The sequence below is a fragment of the Festucalex cinctus genome, chromosome 11 (assembly GCF_051991245.1).
Source record: "Festucalex cinctus isolate MCC-2025b chromosome 11, RoL_Fcin_1.0, whole genome shotgun sequence".
NCBI lineage: Eukaryota > Metazoa > Chordata > Actinopteri > Syngnathiformes > Syngnathidae > Festucalex > Festucalex cinctus.
The window spans coordinates 16,435,697-16,449,499 of record NC_135421.1 but is presented as its reverse complement, the minus strand read 5'-3'; the positions used below and the strand labels follow the sequence as shown (position 1 = coordinate 16,449,499).

The 13,803-nt window shown below is 39.5% G+C and overlaps 1 protein-coding gene across 5 annotated transcripts in view; it reads left to right on the top strand.

Moving 5' to 3' along the window:
• Positions 1 to 3,489: 3,489 nt before the first annotated feature.
• Positions 3,490 to 13,803, top strand: part of pcbp3 (poly(rC) binding protein 3) — a 48,032-nt gene continuing 37,718 nt past the window's right edge. For all 5 annotated transcript variants that reach the window (XM_077537028.1, XM_077537027.1, XM_077537024.1 and 2 more), the window contains exon 1: positions 3,490 to 3,756. The gene's annotated coding sequence lies outside the window, so the exon portion shown is untranslated. The remainder of the gene's footprint in view (positions 3,757 to 13,803) is intronic.

Here is a 13,803-nt window from a genome sequence, read left to right as displayed (position 1 = left end):
AATACAACCAAAGAACACATCACGACATATTCCCAGTCTGTCGTTTAGCTGCTGTACTCTGTGGACGATTCACAAAAATGGCCAAACTGTCGATCACATGCCAACAATCCCCGAGAGTATTCATAGAAATGAGAGAAAGAATGGGGCTAACGCGTGTGGATGATAAGCTACTTAGGGTGTCAAACACTGACGGAGCAGAAAGTCATCTCTGCATAAAAAAAATAAACAAACAGGGCATGTAGCGAACGTCGTGGTTAGCAATGTCTGCCTCACAGTCCAGAGGTTGTTGGTTTGAATCCTCCTGTATGGAATTTGCATAACGTTGGAGTCTCAGTTGTTCATAGTTGGGAATGTAAATTTGACTTGCGTCTCGTCAAATGAAAAGATTGTTTTTTTGTTTGTTTTTTGTTTTTGTTTTTTTACCGTTGTACGTACATATTTTTCAGGTCCTCTTGTTGACTTTAGTGTAGTTTAGTTTCTGTTTATTTACATCTGTCATTTGTGTCTATTGCTAAAGTTTTGCGGTTTAGTCATTCCAGTTTTCTGTTCTTTGTCTTATTTGTGTAGTTATACTTTTTGTAGTTGTTTTGTTTTTGTTTTTTCGCTTTATGGCTTAGTGTGTACTTACCTTTTGTTTTTTACAAGTGTACTCCTTCGGTTTAGTTTCCTTTTCAAAGTCTGTTACCTGTTGAGCGGCGTCCATCTACTTTATTTGTCAACATTCACATTTTGGTTTTGCATCCTGACTATTATTTTATTTTATTTCCTGTTGTCCATACTCACTCTATAGTGCTCCCATAGTTTTTTTGTCGGTATGGCGAGAACAAATACCAGGTATCGGTATCGGTATCGGGGGCATACCCGGCCTTATTTCAACATCAGTACTATTGGCCGCCCTTTTGTGTCCGTTACAATGAAGTAGTAGAAATGTGTGTGTGTATATATATATATATATATATATATATATATATATATATATATATATATATATATATATATATATGGGGTGTGCCAAAAAATCTATTCATATCGAATGGAGATTCTCATTTATTCATCGAATCGAAATTAATATCCAAAAATCGATTTTATTTAAATTAGAAATGAAGAAGGGGAAAAGGCAGTTGTAGCCCACATGCTGTTTTTGTGGAAAAAGGCACTTACAATACAAAATTAAAAAATGTAAAAAAAAAAAAAAGGCACTTTAATGTCTCTATTTGTCATTTTGTCTTGCAAAGCAGACTGGAGTAGATCATGACAATATTGTGCATATCTGTAAATTGAAGCAGAAATCATTTGTCAATCAAATAATTTTGAATCGAAAATCGTTTGATTCGAGAATCGAAAATCGATTCTGAATCGAATCGCAGACCCAAAGATTGTAATCGAATCTAATCGTGAGACAGTCAAAGATTCCCAGCTCTATATATATATATATATATATATATATATATATATATATATATATATATATAAATGAAATCCCATTTCTTTACTTGCACGAGACAGAGGGGACTTGAGTGCTGATGTGCGATTTGTTCCTCAACTGACGGTTCACCATCGGGCCTTCATCAAGCTGAGCTCTTACCATTGCCATTGATCCAACGAGGGAGGAGTCAAATAATACGGCTCCAAGTAAAACGGCTCCTGGGTTGACACGCACACTACAGTGACATGAAAAAAAATTCTCAGCATGGTTAAGAGACGTGTGAATGGATAATTTGTCGAAAGGAGGCCTTTTTTTTTTTTTTTTTTTTTTTTTTTTTTTTGCCTACATATGTTATGAAGCCTTGCTATGATCATGCACTGTGTTTCAAATTGAGGTCATTTTGACACTTTCAGGCGCCTTAAAAAGTGGCCTCCCATCTCACTCCCCATTATTTTAACCCAAAACATCACTCTGCCACCTTCTTGATGTCTTGTTGGAGCGTCGAGGCCAGAAAAAAAATTCAACCATCTGCATCATCCTAATTAGTACAGTATTATGCTTTTATCAAAGTGGACGTGTATATTTGTCAAATATAATCCAACCGCTTACGACTGATGTCGAAACTTTATACGTTACGTCCAAATTACGGGTTATAAACCACTGGAATGACTAATAGATCCTTCTTCGGTTTTTGATTTTCATCTCAGAAATTCAGGGCGCCGTTTTGGTGACCCAGTAGGCTTCTCCGTTCTGTCTCCCTCTGTTGGCGATTATTATTAATTTTTTATGTCTCTTGGACAAGTTATAACTGTTAAATGAATTTTGTTGCTCTATACACGAGTATGTGCAATGACAAATTTTATTCAATTCCATTGCTATAGATGGCAGTGTTGTATCGTTTTGTATTTGAGATCAGCATATCTTCTGAGTCGAATATCAATATTAGGCTGTGAATCTCGTCTCATCACATCAACTACGATGGTGCAAATGGTCAATATAAGTCGGACAAATTTACATGCATATGTCTGGTATAAATAGAGCATGTATAGCAGTAGATAGTAGAATGTTTTTTCACAAAAAACAAAAACAAAAAACAAAACAAAACAAAAACTGGAACCACGGAACTGACAATTAGTGTGGAGTAAATATTTTTTGGCTGACAAGTATGTTAAAATGTATTTGCAAGTACGTTTCAATGTACTTGTAGGATAAATAAATGCTAAGAAAAATTATCAAAAAAAAAACCCACAAATGAAAAACAAATGCCAAACGGAAATCCTGCACTGCATACATAATAATAAATTATAAAATTTATCAAAAAACATTATTTACTTAATTTAATTTCCAAACGTTTGATATAATATATAGGCCTAAAAATTGCTTTATTTATGACATTATTTATTTTTTATTTGTGCATGCACAAGTTGATACACCGTGCCTTGATGGGAAAAAAAATGTTAAATTTTTAGCATTTTGCCTACAAGTACGTTCGTATGTACGTTCGTATGTATTTGCAACTATGGGTCTAAATTTAAATGTATTTGAAAGTAAAGTTTCAAATGTACTTGCAAATACGTTTCTTTGAACAGATTTAAATACGTGTAAATGTATTCGAAAAAAAATGTTGATTCCACATTGGAAGTTTCACACATCCGTACAAAGCTAAGAAGTAGTTGGTTTATTGTCTTTGTTTGCACTCAAAACAACAACAAAATAAAACCATAATACAGCATTCATTTATTGCAAATTGTGATAACCACGAGCTGTAGTTCCAGTTTGAGAACCGCCATTCCAAATGATTGTCTATGGTTTTCAATGCTTGCACTGCCCTTCAGAAAGGGAACAGTTCCTGACCCCGTCCTTATTTCCCATTCTTCCAACTGCATATGAGCGATTGCACTTTACTGGCCAGGCAGGGGCAAGGCGCCGGCTGCGCCCGCTCCCATTGGCTGCGCGGGACACCTCTCTGCCCGCTCCCATTGGCTGCCTGGAGGCGAGCGGGAGGGGGAGCTCGCACCCATCCTCCCCCTGTGGCAGCGTGTGTAAATGTAAAGAATCTTTTCGGTGCCTGTGATGTGAGCGACTCCGAGCGTGGCGATTTAAAGAGCAAGAGCGAGGGAGAAAAGGGAAAGAGAAGCAACTAGCACTTCTTCTTCTCCCCCTCCATCTCCCTGCTCCTTGTCACTCCATCCTTCTAACCCCTCGCTTGGACCCGCTTCAAGGCAGGACCAGCAACCCCTTCCCCTTCCTCCTCCTCCCACCACCCAGACCGCCCCAGGACCCTTTGACTCTCCTCACTTCTGTCCCACAAACTGCCACTTTTACACAAGGTAAGATCCTAAGTTTTTTCCTTTCTAAAACTCTTTTTAAATCACTCAATCTCAACAACTGGCTGAATCTTTGCTGTGTGGCCTCCGCTTGGTTCCTCCGTGCATGTTTCAAGTTCCGCCTCCAGCACCGGTGTTACCTTCCAAAACAGGAACCGAGTTATAATCATGAAAGCCTTCTTTCGTCACTCCCTATCTCTACTTTTCATCTTACCTCCTCCTTGTCAAGCAATCTGGACGCCCCCCGGAGGGCAAAGCAGTTTACAAATCTTTGATACCAATCCTGGAACGCAGGTGGACAAAGAAACACGAGAAAAAGCACCTCTAATTGATTTGTTATGCTTCAGAGGTAGTTGCTGAAGGCTATTTATAGATGTTGACAGGCCAGACCCCCCCACATGCTTCACCCGCCCCCCTAACCACAGGTCACATCCTTCCCAAATGCCAGACTCGGGACAGAAGAGCGTCCACTGACTGGAGAAGGCATGACATTGCAGCAAGTCTAATGACTTTACAAGACATTGACCTGCTTGATTGAATCACGGGGAAGGGGAACTCAGCACGGCCCATAAAGCATTCCTGGCAATAGCAGAGGGGAAAACTGCTTAGTCCTCCATCCGCACATCCTGTACTTTACCAGGAAATGTGGAGTGGAGTGCAGTGTGTGTATGTGTGTTGGCGAGAGAGATTCTGCTAAAGTGGTTGAGACATCAATACCGCCTTCCTGCACAGAGTTTAAACGTCATTCTAGCTAACATTTGGACCTCACCACATGTCAACAACTTGGGGGAAGGTTTTTTGTTTTTGTTTTTTTTGTAGTAGCAAAGTAGACATCTCCCCCCACCTCCCAATTTTCGGACAAAAACAGCATCTGTGGAAATATCCCTTGGGAATATTTCTGTCAAGAGACAGAAGCTGCATCCAATCTCATTGGTACAGTGCGGAAATCCAGACCACACCATCCGAGACCAAGAGAGTATCGAGACTGAGACAAAACCACGACTTTTGGAGGTCAAGACCGAGACAAGACCAAGACTTTGGGAGGTTGAGACTTGAGACTGTGACAAGACCAAGACTTTTGGAAGTCGAGATTTGAAACTGAGACAAGACCAAGACTTTTGGAGGTCGAGACTTGAGACTTAGACAAGACTTTTGGAGGTCGAGACTTGAGACTTAGACAAGACCAAGACTTTTGGAGATCGAGATTTGAGGCTGAGAAAAGACCAAGACTTTTGGAGGTCAAGACCGGGACAAGACCAAGACTTTTGGAGGTCAAGACCGGGACAAGACCAAGACTTTTGGAGGTCTATACTGAGACAAGACCAAGACTTTTGGAGGTTGAGACTGAGATAAGACCAAAATTTTTGGAGGTCGAGACTGAGACAAGACCAAAACTTTTGGAGGTCAAGACTTGAGACTGAGACAAGACCAAGACTTTTGGATGTCAAGACAAAGAAAAGACGTAGACTTGTAGGTAAAAACAAAAACAAAATGACTGGTATCTTCGCAACTAACTACATTTGTAAGAAAATTCAATTCTGCTGTTGTTTTTGAAATGGCACAAGGAAACACATTTTAAATGTAGGGGGCATGGCACGCCAGGCAATACCGGGAATGTGGCGTAGCACCTGCATTCTGTGTTTCTCACTGATCACAGTCGTACTGGGCTGGTCTCAACCGGTCTTGATCACAAATATAGCCTGAGTCAACCCTGTTCGAGACTAAGACAAGATCACAAATGCTCTAGATTCGGAGACAAGACCCTGAAAAAGTCTGAGACCCAGATAAATCTCAAGATCTACAAGACTCCATTGGTGACTTGTGTTAAATTCCAACTTAACAGAGCAAAATAGTATTTGTGTCTCAATTTGGAACAGTTCTTGACACCGCAGTATGCAAGTGGTTAGTTCATGTTCTGAGGTTCGCCGTTCTGGGTTTGGGCAAGCAGGCCGATTCCAGGATGTGTCCTGCTTCTTTTGACAAAAGTCCTGTTAGGTTAACTGAGGCCTCTAAATTGCCCATAGGAACTTTGATTTCTTTAACATTATAATTTTCCTCGCAGCCTGCAACTCTAACCATAATCAGCAGCTGCTATCCGACATTTCTTTTTTTTAATGCACTTTCCTCATACCAGCTCTTCCCGAATAAGCTTTTAAGAATGTACCCAAAATCTCCTCCAGAATGAGATATTTATGATCCTTTTGTTGATACATTTGCGCCCTCTTGCTTGTGCACTTTGGTGCCCTGCAAATTTACTGCGTTACGCCCGTGTGTGCGCTTGTGTTCGCACAGACAATCAGCGTGGCTCGCCATGTCGAGACGGTTTTACGCCGTCCCCTCAATTTCCGCCACAGATGTACCGACTGGAACACAATTAATGAAAACTGATCACGTTTGTTGTCGGCGTGTGAAATGAAAGTTGACCTCGGTAAACAGATTTTGATTTGTTAGGTGAAATGTTTGTACTACTTTCATTAGAAGGTGACTAGAGTAAAGAGAAAACTGTCCGGATACAGTAGTACTATGTCTGGCAAAGGATGTTTGAGCCTGTGCAGTCTCAAGACTATCAAATCACTCGAGAGTCAAAGAGGATAAAGAAGTGTTGGAAACGTCTGTGTGAGGTTGACGCTTCCTTGCTGCTTGTGGCTGGTTAAGTGTGGTCATAAATAGGGCAGCCCGTTGACCCCCGTGTGAGAGCTATTTTTGTACTTGTTAATACACACTGGCGCGTGGAAAAACTCCAGCGGTAAAGTGACAAGTAAATGTTATTGTTGGTTGCAGCAGGTTAAGCGTGCCGTTAAAGATCAAACGGCTGCACACGTGCGTGTTCTGTGGCAGAATATTAGATCATGGATGACGCCAGTCTAGCATATATGTTCATCAGTTTGTATTGTGTGCGCCTTTCTAAATGTAGCTTGAGCTCTTCTTTGTATCCAAATCATGAATTCAGTCCTGGTTTTGAGTCTTGCGTCCCGAGTCCTGTTGGATTTCACCAGCGCTAATTGTTTTGTCCCGACCCAGTGTCGCATTTGTTGTTGTTCTTTTCTTAGTCCAGTCAGTAAGCCAATTGTTTGGGTCATGAGTATGTCAATGACACGGTTGTCATAGCGATTAATACAATAAACCCAATTAAAAAGGAAGTGAACTGTTAAACTCCTTCCTATTTACTTTCACATTCACGTTTGCATTCTCATCCTCATCTGCGTATAATCACTAGCAAGTGTGTTTCCGTTATACCAGAACTATGCTGCATTCGAGGATGGTCGGATATATCCGAAGCGGTTTTTCTCAGTTCCAACCTGAAAGCGTTCGAGGCGAAAGTAAACAACCAAAATGGCGGAGAGTGGTAAATTATTTTTTTGTTATTTTGGTTCTTAAAACAAATTTTTGACTTCTAGAAAACTTACATTCTAGTAATTTTACTTCATTTATTGTTTTTATCTTATCTCATAAGCGTTCCATGCCGTTCAGTAGTTCACCGTATAATTTCATGCCAGGAGATAGCGGCATACTTTCACGTACGTTGTGTTACGTGAAGTTATGTCGAATATTTATGAATGAAGAAAGCTATTATACTTGAGTAAATTGTGTTTTACCATTTACGGTATGTGTTTCTGAAGGGATCGCCATTGTAGAGCGATGTCACTAGTCCGTTGGTGAAGTCGGGGTCCTTCTTTTTTTCCGACTTCGCACGTGGAATTTCCGAGTTCAAGGGGGCGTTACCGTACACACTTGAAGCACTAGAACTGCTTTCTGCTTCTGTGTCTAAGAATCATGGGAAATGTAGTGCTAATAACCTAATGCTGTGGTTCTGGTGACATATTTCCAATGTTACAATGTGGGAAATTTGGCGCAAGGTAAATGACGCACCCTTCAGGGCCATGAAAAAGAGGTTGGATAATTGTGAGTCTATTATTTTTTACAGCTGTTGAAATGTTAACCAAGGTAGCATTTAGCATTAGCTTAAGTAATAACGCAACGTCTTGTCACCAGATTGACTCGTGAGTCTATTAACTTTTTTAAAGCTGTTGAAATGTCAACCAAGGTAGCATTTAGCATTAGCTTAAGTAATAACGCAACGTCTTGTCACCAGATTGACTCGTGAGTCTATTAACTTTTTTAAAGCTGTTGAAATGTTAACCAAGGTAGCATTTAGCATTAGCTTAAGTAATAACGCAACGTCTTGTCACCAGATTGACTATTAACTTTTTTAAAGCTGTTGAAATGTCAACCAAGGTAGCATTCAGCATTAGCTTAAGTAATAACACAACTACTTAACAACTAATTAAATTTGTTGTACATAGTTTCTGGTGATAATGTATTGAAATTGTAGTGTCCCGGTATTTCATTTTGGAAATAGACAGACATATTGTTAATCATACAAATTGTTCATCTGAGTCACCAAAAAAAAAATCTCTGAACCAAAAAGTGATGATTCACTTGTAACCAAACTGGGAATGACGTGTGTGTGTGTGTGTGTGTGTGTGTGTGTGTGTTATCTGCTTACAGTGAAATCATGTCTGGTGATGTCAGGAAAAGTATTGAAAATCTGCGCTCTTGGCACTCGCCACTGCCTCTCAGCGTTTTTTTTTTTTGCTTGATTAAAAAGCAGCCAGGAGTTTGTAAGCGCGCGGTAGGTGAGTGCGTGCGCACACCCTGACAGCTTAACATTCTGATTATTCAAGCCTCTTAGGCTAAGCCACGGCACTCGAGTGATGAGCGTCATCCCCTCTTCCTCGCAATTCCTCCGGCTTTCTTCCTTCATTCCGCATCGAAAAGAGCGCGGCGGCGGTGGCGAGCTCCAGTTGACAGCTCGCGCAAGGCGAACCTGTTGTTGTCTGCGAAAGCAAAGACGGGCGGGATCAGTGACACAGTGATTCATACTGTGCCGTCCGGTCCGGGGGCTTTATTTAGACCTAATCCAGCCAGCCTTGCTTTCAAGTTCTTTTATGGACTTGGAGAACAGTAGCCAGAGAGTTGTTGTTGGTTGTTGTCCGAGTCTACAGGGTGTGCAACGCGTTAGTCGTGCTTGTCTGATACAAACGTGTCCTCGGGACTGGGGAAAACACAGTCCATTACTTTACCATTTACTTTCCTGCATGTTTAGTTCTTTTTCAAGCAAAGACAGATACTCCAAAAACAAAGTTTGTTCCAGGGGTCACCTGTGAGCACCAGGTAGCCCCCAAGGACCACATGAGTAGACCGTGGGCCTGTTAAAAAATAAATAAATACATAAATAAATACATAAATAAATAAAATAGTCACAGGGGCATTGTGATCTTGTAGGACATTTGATTATATATTGATTTCTCTGGTATTTGTGTTGCCTCTCTCCTGTTTCGAGACAAACACATTTTTGTGTCAACCAGTTTTTGTGTTGCCGACTTAGTCGAGTTAGAAAATTAACAACACACTTAAAACTGCTGGGTCAAAAGTTGAATTGACCCTCTAACTTGGCTCAATTTTTTGTTTTTAACAGAGAGAGTTGCATTTTTTTTTTTTTTTTTTTTGCGAGTCGGTCAAATTTTTCACCCAAATTGGGTTGCTTTTGTACCAGCAGTTTGAACAGTGCAACGTGTGTGCAATATTACATTTCATTTGAGCAAATTTTGTTATTTCAGATGTGTGTACTACTAATCGGTAGCCAAGAACACTTTAACTCAAAAAGTTGTTTTGTGGGTTATTCATTTGACCCAGGTTTTTTAGGTTATTGAATAGCCCAATTGAATTGGGTCAAAAATGAACCAACTCAGTTTTTTTGGGCTGTTTTGTGGGTTATTTATTTGATTCAACTTTTTCGGTTCATTGAATAACCCAATTGAATTGGGTCAAAAATGAACTGACCCAATTTTTTGGGGGTTTGTTTTGTGGGTTATTTATTTAACCCAACTTTTGGGGTAAAATGAATAACACAATTTAACTCGGTCATAAATCAAGCAACTTGAAGTGTTATTTAACTCAAAAGGTTGGGTCAAATTAAATTAATAACCCACAAAACAAACCAATTTCGGGGACATGGTTTTGTGAGTTATTCATTTGACCCAACTTTTTGGGTTCATTGAATAACCCAATTGAATTGGGTCAAAAATGAACTGACCCAATTTTGTGGCTGTTTTGTGGCTTACTCATTTAACCCAATTTTTTTGAGAAAATGGAATAACCCAAATTGATTGGGTCAAAAATGAACCGACCCAATTTTTGGGGGGTTTGTTTTGTGGGTTATTCATTTTACCCAACTTTTGGTGTAAACCGAATAACACAATTTAACTGTGTCAAAAATGAAGCGACTTGTAGTGTTTAACCTAAAATTTAACTCAAAATGTTGGGTCAAATTAAATTAATGACCCACAAAACAAACCAATTTGGGGGAGTTGTTTTGTGGGTTATTTACTGAAGTTTTTCGGTTCATTGAATAACCCAATTGAAGTGGGTCAAAAAATGAACTGACCCAATTTGGGGGCTGCTTTGTGGGTTACTCATTTGACCCAAATTTGGGGGAAAATGGAATAATCCAAATTGATTGGGTCGAAAAATGAATCGACTTTTGGAGTTATTTAACCAAAAAAGGTTTTGAAAGAGGTTGGTTAAATTGGACCCTCTGCCATCTAGTGGAAGTACATATAATTGTGCAGTATACGTCGCTGGCATAGAAAAAAAACTCTTCATTGCAGTAAATAATCATTTTCAGATGTATTAAGTGAGCTTGGATCATTTCTCACAGCACAGTGAAAGATGTGTGATCCATGTTGTTGTAGATGAGAGCAGTCGTTAGGACATATTACAGCTCAGATCGTTTGGAGAGCAGCGCAAGCTGTCCTTTTTGTCCGCGCATGCCGCTTGTTTGGGAGTCCTCTCAGCGTGCTGGCGAGGTTGTGGCATCCACCGCCGAGCGGCGCCTGACCCAACAGATTGGCCCCAGCAGGGCCCCTGAGAAGGAAAGCAACAAAGCCAGCAAATGCCGCCCACCTGCAACTGCTACTTTCTTTCTTTGTCCATCACCAAACCTCACTATCGTCAAATTGTTGCCACATTTAAGTGTGCAAATATTCTCCATTGTATTTTATTTATTTTTTTTTTATTTTATTTTTATTGGAAAGTTGCAAAAATGACAAGGATCACGTCATTTTTGTTTGCACTTTCAGTTTTTCCCCATTACTCTAAACAGCAACAACAACAAAACAAAAAACAAACAAAAAATACATTAAATTAAAAAAAATAAAATAAAAATAAAACAAACAAACATTTTATTTTGAAAATTTGGTTTGGCTAATCTATCCTTTTAAAATGTCGAGATCGGTCATAGTAAGGTAGGCCTACACTCATTTTACAAACATTTGGTTTCCAGGCTAACGCATTGGTGCAACTTTAAACAGCACAAACATCAAGTGGATCGTGATGTGTTCTGAAGGAAATGATTTATTCAGCACTGGGACAAAACAGTAAATAATCTCAATGGCAAAACATTAACCTTTAACTTATAACGTACTTGCGTGCATGTGTGATGGTGGTAAACAATAAATGGATCTGTACATAAAAACGGCAAGGCATTCAATTAACCTTGGAGAATAAAATGAATATATGTACACCAGTTGGCACTTAATTGCATTTCCTAATTGACACGCCACACATACCGTCTTTCATTTGTTGTTGCTTATGCCTTCTGTTATTACTTTGAAAGTGCTGAAAAAAATCTAATACATGAAAAGAATAAGCTCTTCTATCAGTTATTCTCAACCTTGTTCAATGATGTGAAATATATTTTTTTTCATTTTTATTATTATATTTTAAAGGAAAACTAAAGTATGAATTATTGTTTCATTAAAGATAATATGGCCCATTTATCACATCTGCTTGGAATTTACAATCAGAGGTTTAATGTTATGACCCACTGTATATGAAATAGAGAAAAACTACCTGATATAAAATGATCTGAGCATATCCTCATATTTTTTGTGGGTGCAAAGCAGTTGCGTCCTAGTTTGGCGCTAGCCACCGTGCCCGTCTTTCACTCCTCACTGTCTTCCGCCTGGTTTAGAATAACTGTCGGCTGCCGAAAGAATGATCTCATCTCTCTTTGGGCCATTAGAGCATCTGTAGGCCGCACGCAAGTTCACCATAGCATTGGTTGCTGATTTATCAACTATTTGAACTATTTTCTAGGTCACACTGATTGTTTTCTAATTCACTCGCACTGACGCCCCACCCTCCACCGCAAGGGGCACACTTCAACGTGATGTCACACTGGAAGGGTCTATATGCAGTAGGGATGTAACGATAAGGGCAGTATCGTGATATTAAAACTGCCACAATATCGTCATCGTCATGTTCACAATATTTAAGACATCTGTAAAAAAAAAAAAAGTCAGGTTGATTTTCATTTATGCAGTTCTAGCACCCTCTAGTGACTAGTTTATTAGTGCAATTGAATTTTCATTAGGGATGTTTTGGCCTTCTATGTTTAAAATCTATGCTAATTGTCAGATGAAGGGGAACCTAATTTGCTTGTGAAGAGATCAATGTGTGCTTGCATTAGCAAGTAAGTGCCTCAATATTGTTATTAGAGAGTGTAGGTGGTTTATATGCATTGCTGTTATGTGCAAAAGCGCAATATTGTGCTTTTTTAGTATGAGTTCTGTTTATTTTCCAATATTGTGATCTTTTTTAAATATCACCATTCCCCCCACAATATTGTGATAATTATCGTATCATGACCTTCATATCGTGATAATATCGTATCGTGATGTTTGGATATCGTTACATCCCTAATATGCAGTGGGCTGGCGATCGTTCCAGGGTGAACCCCACCCATTATCCAAGGAAGAGAATAGCAAATGAAAATAAAAATGGACTTGAATGAGTTATCATCTTCTCATCTCATTGGCCAAAGACATGTCATGAATAACTGAAATGAGAACATTTCCTTTCATTTTTATTCCCCCCTCGTCCTTTTATTTTTAGCTCCCAACGAGGCTGCCAAGTCAGCAAGAGTGCGCTTAAGCCGACGTAATAAAAGGTGGTGTGTACTTGAAGGAGCTTGAGAAAACACTCTCACATGGAGCTTGCCTCTGCTGTGTAAGTCAGCGAAGGAGAGCTTAAAATCCCATTAGCCTTCTCCCTCCCTCCCTTCCACCGCCGCCTCATTCATTAATCACTAAAAATTTCAGAGACATCGCCCTGGGGTGTGTTTAAGAAATCCTGTAGTATTTAGGACCACGGCTTGAATGACTCGATTCACCCCAAAAAAATAATGATCGACAATCGACAATCAAAGATGGCCAAAATGATTGTCACGCAGTTTTCTAACCTTTTTCTTCTCTACCTGATTCCTTTGATCTCTTCTGTTGCTCTACGGAAAGGAAAAGAGTTTTTTAGCCACCAGTCGTTCCGCATTATTAATTTAAGAGGCTGAAAGTGTGTCAGAGCAGCTAGTGAGATATTGCACGAGACCTGCTGGTGTGCAGCGCTGCAGTTTTCTCCCCACTACGCCGCCTGGCCGGGATGTTTTTTTTTTTTGCAATTGCTACAATTGTCTCCACATTGGAATGTGGTGTTCGCTAAGTGAGGACTTTGTGGAGTCCACATGTTTCCAGTATCTTTTGCTTAAAAATACTAATACAGTAAGTACCAAGTACTGACTTGCAGGTATCAGTTTCAGTGCTGACAACCAGACAGCTGACACCAGGGGCGCCATCGGGAATTTCCAGCCCGTCCCCTCAAAATTTATATATATATATATATATATATATATATATATATATATATATATATATATATATATATATATATATATGTTAGGGGTGTTCAAAAAATCGATTCGGCAATATATCGCGATACTAAAGCACGCAATTCTCGAATCGATTCAATAAGCAGCCGAATCTATTTTTTTAACATTCATTTTTGATGAAAAAATATTCAACAAAACGTCTAACTTTCACACCTTAACTCATTCACTGCCATTGATGTGTATATCCGTCAATGGCAGTGAATGAGTTAAGTCAATTCCGTTCCCATTGATGTGTATATCCGTCATTGGCAGTGAATGAGTTAAGC